Genomic DNA, 11,137 nt, shown 5'->3' with positions numbered 1-11,137 from the left:
CTGACCATGTCAGCTCATTTTGTGCCAATGAAAGATACATGGACTAAAGCACAATTAGCTACGGCCTATCGGAAGAATGTGCTAAGGTTACATGGGGTGCCTAAAGACATAGTATCTGACAGAGATGCGAGTTTATCTCAAGGTTTTGGAAAGAGTTGCAGGAATCTTTGGGAACGACATTGAAGATGAGTACAGCATTTCATCCTGCAATACATAGTCAGACAGAGAGAATAATCAAGACTCTTGAGGACATGTTACGAGCTTGTGTGATGGATTTTGGTGGTAGCTGGGAACAGAGGTTGGATTTGATTGAGTTTTCTTACAACAACAGCTATCACACTAGTATTGGCATGGCGCCATTTGAGGCTTTATATGGGAGGAGATAGGCATGGCGACAGTGCTGAGGTAGTGGTTTTAGGACCAGAGATGGTACATGAGATGGTTGAGCAGATTAAGATGATCAGAGAGAGGATGAGAGCAGCTCAGGATAGGCAGAAGAGTTATGCAGATCTTCATCGCCGTGATATAGAGTTTCAGGTTGGGGACAAGGTTCTTCTGAAAGTGTCTCTTATGCGTGGGGTTATGAGATTTGGGAATAAAGGCAAGCTAAGTCAGAAGTTCATAGGACCATATGAGATCCTAGACCGGGTTGCAGAGGTTACTTATCGTTTGGCTTTACCGTCTTCTTTGGATAGGGTACATAACGTGTTTCATGTATCTCAGTTGCGCAAGTATGTGAGTGATCCGTCACATGTGTTAGAGGAAGAGAGCATAGAGCTAGATGAGTCCTTGTCTTACCTTGAGGTGCCTAAGCAGATTCTTGACCGAAAGGTTAGGAAGACTAGTCATGGTGAGACAGTCTTGCTTAAGATCCTTTGGTCTAATCATGAGGTTGAGGAAGCTACATGGGAGGCAGAGGAGGCCATGAGAGAGCGTTACCCTTTCCTTTTTGATCAGGTATGTATGGTTACGGGGACGTAACCTTGTTTCATTTAGGGGGGTAGGAGATTATCGCGAAGAGTTTTTGCACCTTTTTGTGTTGTGTCGGTATACTTAGTAGTGGTTTGAGTCGGGTTGAGCTTGGTTGGTAGCATGTTTTGTGTTGAGTTTTATTTTGGTTGTTGTGTCGGGAGTATGGTAGTATGTCTTTTCTTTGTTGTGGTTTGAACTTCGGGGACGAAGTTCTTTTTAATGAGGGAAGACTGTAATACTACGGTTTTATGAGTCTCTGGGTACTCTATCGAGTGGGCCTTAATCTGTCGAGTAACTGTCTGTAGGGTACTCGATCGAGTAGCCTGGGTACTCGATCGAGTAAGTGGCACTCGATCGAGTACGTCAGTTACTCGATCGAGTAGCTCGGTTTCCGGGTAATGTTTTGTCGGGTTTTGTTAATAACATGGATTAATATATAAATCTTTACGTCATCTTTATAATACACTTTTACAAACCTAATCACATTGAAAAGAGATTCAAGTTACGTTCTTCGCATTCATCCGTCTTATTGAAAAATCCCGGAGCTTGAGAGGTCGGATTTCATCGTTCTTTGCATCCTTGTGATCCTTGCGTCGAGGGTAAGATCTACGTACCGATTTTATAGTATTTAGTCAAGTTTGTTTAGACCCTAATTTGGGGGATTGGGGATTTGTGTTAGTTTTTGTATGGTTAGTGATTATGTGATGATGTGTTAGGAGGAGGATTCGTAGAAGAGGCGTTTTGATACAGCTGTTGAGATCGTCTGCGTGTGTTGCATTCTAGGTAGGGTTTCCCTACTCAGTATTAGTCACATAATGTGTGGATTGTTGTTTGTTGGTTTTGGTTGTTGTATAATATCATACTCGTATTGTGACGGTTGTTGGAGTTGGTTACTGTTGATAGTTGTGATTGATTGTATCTGTCTGTGATCTTCGGGGTGCGTCCCTGGCTGAGTGGGGTCACTTGCGGGAGTGGCTTCACGCCCATTATTCGCCTTCTGTGGAACCCGCCAAAGAAGGGATGTGCACATTAATGGATTTTGGGTTTATCGCTCTATGGTATGAGCGGGGCTTAGGTGGGAACGACTGCGGTCCCCCACTGGCGGAGTGGAGTTACCTGTTGCGATGGGTACTCTAGCAGGGCTACACACTTTAGTGTGTAGTCAATGATGAGGAGTTGATTATGGAGTTTGGGTTATGTGACGATTGAGATGTGTTGGTTTCTGTCTTGTTGTAATTATATATGATTGTGTGATTAGTACTGACCCCGTCTTTGTTTTGAAAAATTGTGGTGATCCATTCGGGAATGGTGAGCAGTTGTTGAGCAGGTATGAGTCGAGAGATATGGGCTAGCTGGGATGTGTCACCACGAGATGATAGTCTTCCGCTGTAGTTTGAGTAGCTGATCAGACATTTTGATTAGTTGTTAGACTTTTGGTTTAAGAACATGTAACCGTATTTCATCAGTTCGTTTTGGATTGTATTCACTAAACTTTTTACTATTTAAATGTTGTTTCTTTATTGTCTTTTGATTATCATTGCCTCGGAAAACCGAGATGGTGACATCTTTATACCTGAGTATTCTTGGTAAGGCACTTGGAGTATGGGGGTGTCACACAACACCCGTCCCTTGGGATCCGACCTTTACTTACCTCTTTACTAAGAGTAGAGTAGTTTGTGAAGTTATAAATATTGTTTTGGTCTAGGTAACTTTTGACGACGAGTAATAAAACCGAATTCGACCAGTTCCACAGAAGGCGAATCAAGGGCGTGAAGCCACTCCCGCAAGTGACCCCACTCAGCCGAGGACGCACCTCGAGAACCATAGACAACCATTTACAATCAACCACACTATACAACAACAACAGTCAACAACAACCAATCTAAACCACCAACAACGACACTAAACAGTTATACAATAACAATAGACACTCTAGACAACCAATAGCACTGAGTAGGAAAATCTACCTTTAGCAACCGCAGCAATTCCGCGCACGATCATAAGGTAACAAGCAACTACCAAAACCACCTATAACAACCAGCATAACCATCTATTACTACTACTATAATCATAACTGAAATCAAGGGAGACGATGATGATGACTAGAACATACCTAAGCAAAGCAATCCGGCGACAAGACTGCTACCCGACTCAAGCATCTCATCCCTATGGTGTAACCACTCTAAAAGGCCTCAAGGAGATGAACCATGGTGAAGGAGAAGTGAAATGGCGGCATCTAGGTTTAGGAATGATGGAAGGTGTCGTCGTGTCTCCCAATCAAACACATTTATAATTCTCAACAAACAACTAGTTAGTGGTTAAGTCGAGGTCGATCCACGGGACGGTGTGCTTTGGGTTCTAAGTCTATCTATCTCAATTTATGCTAGTGTCACAATTGATTTGGGTTTGTAGTTGTGTTCTAAACTAATGCAAGCAACAAAGTAAAACAAGCAAGTAAAGGTGTAGACAAATAATAAAGGATACTAGGATGTCATGGGGTCATATGGGATTCATGAGAGTTGATCATACAACCATGTTCTCAATTAAATAGCAAGTACTTATTATTGTGATGAGATCGAGTTGGTGTATATCTTACAATCCTTAAGAAGGTTTGGGTCCCGGAGCCGAATCGATTAGATTGTACAACACCTACAAGTCGACTTAGTCCTTCCTATTCAACTATATGCATGGTCTAATGAGACTCGAGTCGGTTTATGTCTTACAAGTCTCATTGAAAAGATACGTTATGGGTAAGAAATGCAAGGATTCATAGGCTCGCATTTCATCAAACATAACATGTGCATAAGTTGAAATCACAACAAGCAAGCAAATTAATTATGAAAACATATTAGATTAAGCATGAATCATTCCCCATGTTTGTTTCCCTTAATTTCCCATTAATCCTAGCTAAAGAACTACTCACTCATTATCATGGAAAACATGTCATTTATGGTGTCAATCATTATAACAAGTATAAGCATGATAAGAAGATTGAGGAAATAAACAATAAAGAGTAAAGGGTAAAAGAATTATACCAAACTTGAGATGATCCAAATAATAAAGCAAATAAAAAAAGAAGAGGATTGATTGATGAAGAGTTGTCAATTCTCTAATAACAACCCAATAATCTTCAATTACCCAATAATAATAATCTTGAACAATGATTAAGGAACGATTAAAATGTCATTTTGTGGAATGATTGAGATTAATCTATTCTAATCTACTCCTAATCTAATCTAAGGAAGGTTTTTCTCCTCTAAGAGGGCTTTTTCCTTTTGATTATTACAATTGGAGTATATATAGTAGTACATCATTAGGTTAAGTAAGGGTAGATTAATAAATAGCATTGCTAAGTGTTGAGTAGGGAAATACAAGTCTCGAAGGAAGATGCGCATATCACGTTGCTAGTCCCGCCACATTATGCTCGTCCCGCGCGTCTGGAGTCTTGACACGGAGTTCCTGTCTCATGATCCGAGCGGATCATGGAGGAGATGCTCGGATCTTCTTGATTCAAGGTGAGCGTCTTCTAGCAGGAGACGAGCATCTTCTTGCAGGAGACGAGCGTCTTCTTGCAGGAGACGAGCGTCTTCTTGCAGGAGACGAGCGTCTTCTTACGGGGACGCTCGGATTGGCGGCCAGTTTGTCTATTTGAGCTCGGATTGTAAAACGGACGTCATTTCTTCATCCGTACTCCTATTAGAGTGATTCAAAAGCCTAGACCACTTGATTTTTCAACGCTGTTTCATCTAGCATACTTTCAGAGCCAAAGGAGCAACTCTTGTTTTGGTTCCGAGCAATTTCTTCTTGTAATGGCTTCCTTCTCGTCATCCTTGCTTTTAAGCCTATGATCCTTCTATATACTCTTTATTCCTACATCCTTGGTCTTCATTCTTGCCTCCTCTTCATACTAGTCCATCCAAGATCGTCAACAAGCTTCCAAATATGCACAAGAGATGGGAATTCCGCCTCATTATCTTCTTTCCTACAAGACATATACAATGCAATAGGAAAGCAAAATAGGAAGGAATTGACGGATAAAATGGTCATGAAATGCTATATTAGTATGCAAAATGGGTTCAATTAGGAGACTAAATGTGCGAAAATAAGAGTCACATCAAACATCCTCAAACCGAACCTTTACTCGTCCCGAGTAAAGAGGTGACTAGAACTAGACCTTTATTTAATCTATTCTAATAATATAGCCGATGTGAGACAATTAGCGGGTCTCACTCCCCCCCTTCAACTCACAACAAGACATCCACGAGGTAGGGTGCCTTCTTGCAAGGCAAGGTGGGGCTTGCCAAAATGGCGATACATCCAAGCATTAAGCACACAAAACAAGTAATGGATGCATCTACAAAAGAATAGCCACTTTCCTCATCTAAGTGGCGGATATTATCTACAAGGGAAGCAATCTAAGGGTACACATTCCATCATAGATACGGTTTCTTCAAACTACTAAGCCTAGGAGGATACCAATAAATCACCTCCAAGTTATGTCAAGCTAGGGTACCCTTGTCCTCAATTGTTAAATGCTTTTGTCAAGAGTAGACTCCCTATGGTGTTAGAAACACTGGAGGATCGCGGAATTCCCCTTCTTGCCTAGACAAGAAGAAGGGTCGTTTCCTCTCTACCATGCACAAAAGTGGATACGATGGAAAATGAATCAATAGAATTTGAGTTTCATGTGGGAGTTTGCTTTTTGTTGTTGTTATTCCCCCCCAATTTCTTGTGGCATTTGACATTTGAGAACACTTTCTTTTTGCCATTTCTTTTGATGTTTGGCATTTCAATACTTGAAAACTTTCAACTTGTTCTTGCATTTTCTTTTGAACATTTTCAAAGCTGCCCCATTTGTAGTGAGGGTGCTTATATTTGAAGCATAGGAGTTTTCATTTTTGTTACTCCTCTTTTCTTTTGATGCAATTGCAAACTTTTTTACTTTTATTTCACTTTTTGAACTCAAATTTGAACAATTTTTATGCCCATTCCCTTTTTTATGACAAAAATGTTGTAGAATATGGATGATGGTTGTATGGTTTTGTGGACGCGGGCCACGGGGGCACTTGGGAAACAAGCGTTTGAATTTGTGGAGTCGCCACCAATTTATTGTGGAAAATTGGAAACCGTTCGAATACCTCGTGCCATGTCAAGACACAAAGTACTGACATGAACACCAAGAACTCGTTACCCTTAGCATTCTATGTCTAGAATGACTCTCGTGGATGCCAATGAACACGGATGTTCACAGAGATCTGGAGTAAGGGGTGAGGGTACGTATTAGGAAGCTCTTTTGATCGAACACCTAATCCCGCCCGCCTCGATAGCGGCCTCTACTAATGATTTGGGAAATTATCTATACTCGATATATTGTCGATTATATGCATGCTATGCAACATCCAACGTTTTAATCCTAACATGTGAGAATTAGACTAAGTCGGTTATCAATTAATTTAACATACAATTAATGTCAAGGTAGGAATTTAGATTCAATTACATGTGAAGGCATACAAATGGTACAATAAAATAAATACAATAAATACAATAATGAAAATTACAATAATTACATCGGATTCATTGATTTATGTCGAAAATACTTTTAAAACGGATAATTTGAGAAAGAATAAACAAACGAATTAACGAACAGGAATTAGGCGATAATACGAATAATAGTTAATTACATACGTAAACTAATTAAACTAGGTCAAGGCAGAACGGAAGTTCAGAGACAGAAATCAACCTGGAACAGTACGTGCAGCGCGCCCTCGGAAGAGGCGCACCGATTCTTTTGCGTCTGTTTCTAAGGTCGAGTTCGCGTCGTGAAGGCGAATCGCAAATCGTTAATATCGTGGGTGAATTTAATGATTAATTATGATATTTGACTCGGATGAAAGTGATTTAATACATTAATTACATGTGAATGAGTCATAAAAACGATAAAACATGGATGAAACGAATGTAAACGAATTAATTACATGAATGAAAGATTGATTAGTGACATGGGTGAACTAATTAGGTTAAACATGACGAATTAATGAAGAACTAATGACGGATATGATAATAGACAGACGGAAATATATCAAAGATCGAATTCCAGAAACTCAATATGAAAGAATCGAATCTCTATAACCCGGAATGATTTTAATGACGAAAACCCGCAAATATTGGTTATAAGGGATTAAAGTCGGGATTTAATGATGAATTAAATGATAATGAATTACTTACATGTTAAAATTATTATACTTAAAATTATCGTGTTAAAGAAACAATGAACAATTGATAACGAAACAAAACAATCGAATTATCAAAAGACGAAGGAAGAAGAAAGGAAGCAGGAACTGCGGCAGCCTCACGAAGAGGCGCATCAGGTGCTGCGTCCCTTCGAAGAGGCGCAGCAGTTATTGTGTCCTTTCTCGACGTCTGTCTCCTGATAATCCGTAAAAAGGGTTTTAAACATGGTTTTACAAATCGGTTTTAGAAGTACTTTCGACATAAATCTTACATGATGATTACAAAAAGTAAATAACAATAAACAAAGAAGGATTTACACCCTCAGACTTACATGTTTGACGAAACGAGATGAACTAAGTTTATGTTTTAGTGATGCTCGACTCGAATGTAATGAAAGTGCCCTCGTAAGAGGAAAACGATTAAGATTAATTAAAGTTGATTATTGTGGAGTTGGTCAAATTGGTCGGTCATGCAAAACGAGGCTGGTACTCAGAAAGATCTGAGCTTACGTGGTCGAAAGTTCAAGCACGTAGGCGCCAAAAAGTAAGAACGTGGTCTAGAATGCAAAGGGAGAAGAGAAGGGCGGACACTCGCGTGAGAAATATGAGGAGCGAAGGCTCCTATTTATACTAATCACGTGAAGGAATTAGGGTTTTCGGAGAAACTTTGGAAGTGAATCTCGGAAAGATATGAAAAGATACGAAAAATACGCAGAAAAGGACTTGGGAAGAGACACAGCAGTCACTGCGTCCTTTGGAAGAGGCGCAGCACCTGCTGCGTCTGTTCCCTGGTGGTTTTCTCCTGCGGAAGAAAGATTTCCGTGTTTAATTTATGGAATAACGGAATAATCTTGTTTTCCTTAATATTTTGTATGAATATTACGGGAAATTCTTTACCAAAGATTAAAAGATTTTGAAATATGGAATAGAAATATCCGGAACATTCCAGAACATTCTGACTCGGGATTTTTGCGGTTATCAGAAAATGAAGACGGTTTTAGGCTCGAACTCCAAATGTACTCTAATTACTGTCAAAACGACCGTATCGGCGCGTAGATGAAAATTAAGAGGTAGACAGCAGTGTTTGAGCAATCACTTGACGATAAACTTACGAATTGTCACAAATCGTTCCGCGTACCAAACATGTGGCTCAATCATCACCGGGTGGTTTGTGGAAGGTGCAGAAATGAGGTATCTACAGAGCCCCTACTTTGACTTAGGCTTGGACAAGGCGAAAGTCAAAGTATAGCCATCAGGTCAATCGAAGATTACAACCTGACGACTATGGCGACGCGAGGCGGCTCAAGGGGTCTGAACCAAGGACCTGTCGTCGGGAACATTTTAGAGTCTGTCGACTATCGGGGAGGGTCGTTTAAAGTCCATTAGACTACGTAAGGAGGCTCGCCAGCCATAAGAACAGACCATACCTGAGATTCCTTGAGACGTTTCCGGAGGTGCATAGGAGCTAAGGTTAAGCATAGGAGCTAAAAGTAAGCGTAGGAGCTAAGGGTAAGACCTAAAAGATAAGTAAGGATTGTGCTAGGGTGTGGGACCCTAAAGGAAAGCATCGACGGGAAGGAAGTCAAATATAATTTCGACCTAAGGGGTAACTAAGGCTCGAGTGTAAGAACTCTGCCGGTCAGGGAACTTCTGGAGAACGACACCTTTATCGCACTCTGTGGGGAAACAAGAAATATCGTGAGTAGCAGGACATAGGCGGGAAATGCTGGGAGAAATCTGCTTGGGTCGTCTTCAAACAAACTTCAGAAGAACTTGAGAAGGACGATGTTAATCTCCACGTCTCGAGAGGGATGATTGTCTGTCATGAACTCTCGTTGGGGGAAACCTTATCAGGAACTTATCTCCATGTCTCGAGAGGGATTGTCTATCCACTTACTCTCGCTAGGGGAATATGATGAAGGCGTGTCGAAACACCTGTCAGAGAATGCTTGCTCGTTGTGACAAGCAAGGTCTTGGAAGCAATAAATAATGTACGGTAGTCTCCAGTTGGCTTAGAAATGCGGGTCTGAGCGAAGAATAATCGTCAGATGGACTAAAAAAGATAAAATGGCATCGGGGAAGAGGCGTATCAAAGATGGGCCCACAAATAACAAACTCATAAAGAATTTTTGAAAATTCGTATGAAGGGAAGCTGAGGAAGAGGCGCAGCACCTGCTGCGTCTCTTGGAAGAGGCGCAGCACCTGCTGCGTCTTTTCCTGAGGGTGCCTTTCCTGCGTAAAAGCGCGATGAAACAGAGGGTTTCATTTCATTTGTTTCGAAACATAATTCCTCAATTTCTCTCTCAAATCTCAACCATTTCCGCCAAAATTTGATCCAAGAACTTGCATTTGCCATGAATAATCGAGGTATGTATATCATTCTTGCATTAATCTTCTATAATGGACGAATTGGATCGACAAAATTTAGGGTTTTTAACCCGAAAATGTCGAAAATTTGGGGCTTTTCCCCCAAATGATCTTGCCTTGTAAAATTGACCTTGTAAATGGCTAATCGGTAGTATAAGGATCATAACCATGTATTTGTTTCGAATTTTCGTTGAGTTTTGGGCATTTGAGTTAAATTGTGACGGTTTCACAGCCAAATCGTAAACTGCTTCGAACATAGCCTTAGGATTGCTCATTTGCGATGAAACTTGATATTTGGAATCCTTGGATGATGGATAAACTTCCTACCATCTCGGAATTTTGGTTTGTGATGGCTTTTTCAGGACACTTTTCTAGGGCATAATCGTCGTTATAACGAAATGTTGTCGAAATTCCGACTCGAACCCGTTACTAGGCTTCAACTTAGACTTGACTTGACCCAAATTACCACATGAATGATCGGGTTTGTGGGAATACGGCCAAAGATGGCGAGAAAAGAGCGACTTCGGGGCTTCTAAAACTCGAAAATCCCCTAATCAAGGTTTGTCGTCACTTGACGCGGCCTAAAATTACTTTAACGTTGCAGGTGACGAGGCTTCTACTTCTGGGAGAGCTCCCATGGACATAGACACAGCCGTTGATGCTTCTCGTGCTCTCGAGGAGGCTTTCACTGCTGTTGGGGCAGCTGGTGAGGTTGCTGAGGACGAGGTCCTCGAGGAGGAGGCCCCGAGGCGGGCCAACGTTGGGCGAGGTGGTCGTCAGCTGAGGGGAGCACCTCCGTGGGCTGAGACCTGGGACAGCAGGCACTTGCTTTGGGCTGCGGAGGGTCACCTGTCCTATAGGACGGTGAAGAGCTTGGTAACCTTGAATTCATTACTCATCATTCATCTTTTTTCATTTCATTTGCTCATATCTTTTCCAATTTCATTCAAACTAAAGATAGCTTTTGTTTTAAATCACCATAGGAGGCCGGGAACATTAGATCGTTCTCGGGCTACACGACGGCGATGCAGTGCTACGAGAGGCTGTCGGCGGAGGAGCGAGCCATGATCGAGCGGGGAGCATTTGGCGCTCTGGTGCAGGCTTGGAGGTATATCACGAGGAGGAAGCTGCGGGCTAACCTTAGCCTGGTCCGTGCTTTCTTGGACCAATTCTGGGACACGACTTCCACTTTTCACATGCCTTTTGGTGAGGTGGGAGTCACGTTGGAGGACTACGGCATAATCTCTGGTCTGCCGTGTGGGACCGAGGCGGTGGAGTGGCTTGAGACTGCCATGAGGGTGGACTCGGCCGAGGCTAGGAGGTTGATCGGCTGGAACTTGGCGACGAAGGCTGCTGCAGTGCCTGGTTTGGTGCCTAGTTCTTACGTCCAAGACTACTTTGCGGGGAAGACCCCGACGCGGGTGGTGATTGATGGGAGGGAGACAGCTCCTCCTCCCTGTACAGCTGAGCAGAGGGCTCGCTTGTGGCTCTGGTGGTTTCTGTCTTCGATCTACCTTGGAGACAAGGGAGAGAGGCTGTCGATGAAGCTTCTTCCCTTTGTTTTTGAC

The sequence above is a fragment of the Silene latifolia genome, chromosome 9 (genome assembly GCF_048544455.1).
Source record: "Silene latifolia isolate original U9 population chromosome 9, ASM4854445v1, whole genome shotgun sequence".
In the NCBI taxonomy this organism is placed as follows: Eukaryota; Viridiplantae; Streptophyta; class Magnoliopsida; order Caryophyllales; family Caryophyllaceae; genus Silene; species Silene latifolia.
The sequence above is the reverse complement of the archived record's forward strand: the minus strand, read 5'-3'. Positions refer to the sequence as shown.